This window comes from Cebus imitator, unplaced genomic scaffold (genome assembly GCF_001604975.1).
Source record: "Cebus imitator isolate Cc_AM_T3 unplaced genomic scaffold, Cebus_imitator-1.0 Scaffold215, whole genome shotgun sequence".
Taxonomy (NCBI): Eukaryota; Metazoa; Chordata; class Mammalia; order Primates; family Cebidae; genus Cebus; species Cebus imitator.
The window spans coordinates 395,392-400,715 of NW_016107530.1; the positions used below are offsets into that span (position 1 = coordinate 395,392).

At 56.6% G+C, this 5,324-nt stretch overlaps 1 protein-coding gene across 3 annotated transcripts in view; it reads right to left on the reverse strand.

Annotated features, from left to right (window-relative positions):
* CHST3 (carbohydrate sulfotransferase 3) overlaps positions 1-3,780 on the reverse strand; it is a 49,727-nt gene extending 45,947 nt beyond the window's left edge. The window contains exon 1 of one of the 3 annotated variants that reach the window (XM_017548831.2): positions 3,450-3,780. The gene's annotated coding sequence lies outside the window, so the exon portion shown is untranslated. Of the gene's footprint in view, positions 1-2,590; positions 3,015-3,449 lie in introns of those variants that run through there. The other 2 variants (XM_037745822.1, XM_037745821.1) reach the window with 2 other exon arrangements.
* Between the last annotated feature and the right edge of the window lie 1,544 nt (positions 3,781-5,324).

Consider the following 5,324-nt stretch of genomic DNA (forward strand, 5'->3'; position numbering starts at 1 on the left):
GGGAGGGGAAGGGAGCTTGTTTACTACTGGTGGGAATGGAAATTAGTTCAGTCATTGTGGAAAGCAGTTTGGCGATTTCTCAAATAACTCAAAGCAGGATTACCATTCCACCAAGCAATCCCATTATTAGGTACATATCCAAAATAATATAAATTGTTCTACCATAAAGACACATGCACACATATGTTTATCATAGCACTGGTCATAATAGCAAAAACATAAAATCAACCTAAATGCCCATCAACGGTAGACTAGATAAAGAAAATGTAGATACACAACATGAAATACTATGCAGCCACAAAAAGAATAAGATCATGTCCTTTGCAGCAACACGGATGGAGTTGGAGGCTATTGTCCTGAGCACACTAACACAGGAACAGAAAACCAAATGCTGCATGTTCTCACTTAGAAGTGGGAGCTGAACACTGAGTACATCTAAACACCAAGAAGGGAACCACAGACACCAGGGCCTACATGAGGGTGGAGGGAGAGAGGAGGATGAAGATAAAAAACTACCTATCACGGGCCTCTGCAATGGCTCAAGCCTGTAATCCCAGCACTTTGGGAGGCTGAGGGAGGCAAATCGCTTGAGCTCAGGAGTTTGAGACCAGCCTGGGCAACATGGTGAAACCCTGTCTCTACAAAAAATATTTAAAAAATTAGCCAGGTATGGTGATGTCAGCCACTTGGGAGACTGGGGCAGGAGGATCACCTCAGCCTGGGAGGTCGAGGCTTTGGTGAGTGGCAGTGATTGTGCCATTGCACTCCTGCCTGAGCAAGAGACCCTGTCTCAAAACAAACACAAACAAAAGAAAACAAAACCAAACTCAACAACTATCTATTGGGTACTATGCTTATTATCTGGGTGATAAAATAATCTGTACACCAATCCCCCATGACATGCAATTTCCCTATGTAACAAACCTGCATATGTACCCCAAACCTAACATTAAGTTAAAAAAAAAAAAAAAAAAACATGGCTGGGCATGGTGGCTCACACCTGTAATCCCAGCACTTTGGGAGGCCGAGGTGGGCGGATCATGAGGTGAAGAGATTAAGATTATCCTGGCCAACATGGTGAAACCTCGTCTCTACTAAAAATACAAAAATTAGCGGGACTTGGTGGCGCGAGCTTGTAGTCCCAGCTACTCGGGAAGCTGAGGCAGAAGAATCACTTGAACCTGGGAGGCGGAGGTTGCAGTGAGCAGAGATCCCGCCACTGCAGCTTGGCAACAGAGCGAGACTCTGTCTAAACACACACACACACACACACACACACACACACACACAAATACACAAAACTGGCTTTGTCTCTTACTAGCTGTGTGATGTTGAAAAACTTACGTAACTTTTCTGACCCTTAGTTTGCAAAATGGAGATGAAATACTAACCTCATAGGGATGTAATGATTTATTTAAGTAACGTATACAGAGCTCTCGATTCACAGAGGGCATAATGAAAGTGGAAAGGGGATATGGGGAAGGAACTGGCTGCAAGGTTCCACCTGAAACTGGGGGTAGCCAAGCCCAGATCCCCTCCTCTTTCATCTGAGGCCACAGTCCTTGGTGCTACTACCCACATGACTTGCTAATTTCAGCATTTAGAAGTTTGAAATGCACACTGAACCTAGTCAGAGCTCTTCACAAGGGGGCAGGGGTGGGGAATGACACATTTCGTTTCAATGACATGCCCAGGCCAGCCCCACATCTTCGTGCACTCTCAATCCCAAGACTACCGGCAATCCAGTTCCAGGAAACATGGATGTTTCTGTTCCTCTGGAAAACTCATGCAAGCTGGCACAGAAGAACCCACAGCAATACTCGGTACAGGGACTGTGACCACCCCTCCACCTGCTGCCACCACAGAGCCAAGCCACTGCTGCAGGACACAGCTGCTAGACCTTTCATGAGACCCATCTCCAGCCAGGCCATCAGGAGCCAGGAAGAAAAGCAGCTGCCCCCAAATTCTACATGTTCCCATGTTCCTCCTGCCCCCAGCACATGCCCAGCAGCCTGGCCCATCTCTTTCTCCACTTACCCACCCCTCTCCCCTGCAGCCAGGAGATGGGAAGATTGATGGATCTAAAGTTATTCTTCAATGGAGATCCCACAGAATCTGCCAAATAGCCTGCCATCTACCAAAACCCACAACCTCACCTTAGCCAGATACAGAAATGAAACTTTTCCTGCTGCCTTCTTAGCGGGGCAGAGGCCAATGATGAGCTCAAGTCCCCCAAGGGCAGCCCACAGGACACAGTGGAACACACACTGCCTGGGCCACTGGCCCAAACCGATCAGGCAGGACTGCGAGGAGCTACTCAGGCCCCCTCCTCTGCTGGAAGACCACGTCCAACCCAGCAGAGGCCCACTGGGCTTGCCTCACAGTAAGTCCATAAAGAATGTCAATTACCGGTGTCATTTTCATCAAGCAAATACTGACTGAGTGACCGCTGTGCCAGGCACTATGCTAGGCCCAGCAAAATCCCTGGTACATCTTGGGGCCCAGGAACACCACGCATCAGAAACCAAACACAAGTTCAGGTGCAAGGAAAATAATTAAGGCTTCGGGCCTGCCCTGGCTTCTCCCTAACCTTTTAGGCTTAAATCCGCCCACCTCCCTTTCCCCCGTCCACACCCAGGGCTGGAATCTCCTCATTCAGTTCCCCTGGATGTCCTGGAGGTAACACATCCGCTGGGGGGAAGGGTACGGACCCTTCTTCCCTGGAAGACTGTCACCGCCACCATCCTGCTGTCTAGCGCAGCAAAGGCCTACCAGCCTCTTCCCCTTTGCTCACAGACCCTGGCACGCCGGCTCTGAGTTTATGAATCACTCCCTCCTCTCTCCGGGCCTCGCCTCCGGAAGGGCTTCGCACACCCAGACACATCACCCAGACACCGAGTTTCTACACCAAATCCGCTCCTGCTGAACCCCGAGAACCGACTGCAACGCCTGCTCCCCCCACCCTTGGTCTCGAGGTTCTGGCCGTGAGTTTTCAAAGCCCAGGAAGCCTCTCTCCCGCCCGCTGCGCTTTGGGGGCTCCCTCTCCCTGGGGGCTGCCGGGGCAGCAGACAAAGGCCGTGGATGTGCTGGAGAGGTGTGAGGACGTGCCTGGTGTGGAGGCCAAATCCCCCAGTGCTCCAAGGAATGTGCATTTCGGTGTGTGGCACGTGCCTGGCCGGTGTGGGTGTGCGCAGACCGGCCTGCGCGTGTGCGGGGCATGAGTGGCGATGAGCTGTGTGTACCTGGCAGGTGTGATCCGGATGCAGCGGTTTGTGGGCGCCTGCCTGGGCTTTTCCCCGAGCTGGGAACTCACCCTCCCACCCTCTGCTTCTTCCCCTTCTCCCTCCAAAGTTTGGCGCGCCAGTCCGTACCCGGAAGGCGGGGGGCTCCCGGCTGTGCGGCCTCCCCCGGCCGAAGCTGCAGTTCCCGGACGCCGGCGCCCCACTCACCCCGGCCGCTGAGGCTCCTCCGGCGCTGGCGGCCCCGACCCTCCGCGGCTGGGGTCCGGCGCGGGCAGCATCCGCTCGCAACTTCGCCTTCCTCTTGGAAGATCCCGGCAGAAGCGGCTCCGCGGCCCCGGCGCCCGCGCGGCCCGGGCTGTGCGCCCTCCCCGGGGCGGGCAGGAGGGATGCAGGCGCGGCCGGGCTGGTCGGCACGCGGGAAGGGAAGCGGCGCCAGGCGGGCGCCGTCCTGCGCAGCAAGCGGGCTAGCGGTCCTGCCCGGCGCCCTCCCCGCTCCAGCCCGAGCCGGCGAGCGGCAGCGGATTCCTGAACCGCGTCCAAGGCGCCCGGGAGCTCTCCTCCTCCTCCTCTTCCTCACCCCACCCAGCTCCCACCCCTGCGCGCCCGGCAACTTGGGAACCGTTGGCGAAGTTGGCGCTGCTCGGGCTACGCGCCGGCCGGGCCTTTGGGGGAAGAAGGGGAGGAGGAGGAGGAGCCGACGGGAGAGGAGGGGAGGGAGGAGAGGGAGGGGAGCCGCCCCCGGGGAGCCGCTCTCTCCAGGACCCCTCTGCGGGCCTTTGTTCCGGGCGCTGCCCGTCCGCCCTCCAGTCCCCGAGGATTCTCCTGGGGCCGCTCGGGTATCCATACTCTCCCGGCGAGGCTGGTTGGTGGAGGCTACGTAGAGACCCCCGAGGCTTCGTGCCGGAGCCCCCGGGCTGTGGCCACCCCCCACCACTACCCTCGACAGGGAGAACCCTCTGGCCGCACCGGCTTTCCGTCATCTCTGCCCAGAGAGAATCTTCTTGCTCCCGCCTTGGGCAAGAAGACTGGAGGACCGTTTCCCCGGTTCCCAAAGAACACAGCACCGTCTCCCTGGGCGGCAGCAGGTCCCCCACCCACCCTTGCGCGCTTTCGTGCACCGCAGGCCTGTCCCGGACTCCACGAATGGAAGAGCCGAGAAGCGGGAGGGACAGAAGGTCTTTCTGGCCCTCCAGCGCTGCCTGGCATTATCTTCGGACTCTCCCAGGCAGCTGGGTCTCCGGCTGGGCTGCCAGGCGAGTGGGGTCCTGGTCGCCTCCCGCGCATGGCGTGGTCGGCTGGGCAGCGCTGGCTCCGGGGTGCAAAGGCCAGCTTCTCGAGAGACGAGGTCAAGGGCTCAGAACTGGAACACAAACCGAACCTCCCTGTTCCTTGTCCGAATCCTGGTAATGGTCCTGTTTCCGAACACGTGAGAACGTCTTGGATTCCACTCGCTGGGTTTTCCTCCTGGGACTTCCAGTACTTAGCGTCATGAGCTATTTCAGGCCTCTCTAAGACGGCAGTCCTGACATTTAATGGGATGGTATAGTGTTTAGACAATAAGTTATTTCCTGTACAGCAGAAGCAGGAAAATCCAAAAAAGCTAAAACCTGAACATCTACACTCGGCCGCCCTCTGCCATTCTCAGCTTTTACAGATGGGCAGCAAACAAGAGAACCAGATAGAGCTGATCCTGACCCACGCCTTCCCAGGAGCCGGCCTCTCAGTGGGTGGGAGTCAAAGGTCCCAGTTCATCCTCCAGGTCCAGACCAGATAAAGCTTCCACCAAGGTTGCTGGGGGGAGGGGGGAAGCGGGTGGCGTGGATGAAGCACTCCAGATCCTCCTGTGAGACCTGAGTCTCTTGTAGCAGAAAAACCTGATTGGGTGCTTTGGTCCTGTCACTAACAGTTCTGTGACCTGCCCTAGGGATCCAGAGGTTTGCTGAGAATTCAGAGCCCAGCTGACCTCCGAGTCCCTGTCTGCATCTTCAGCAGCCTGGCTGCCCTTCCCCCCCGGCCCGCCCCACCCCACCCTACCCCACCTCACTCCACCGATGGCCTCTGTCTTGGAATCAGTCTGCCTGC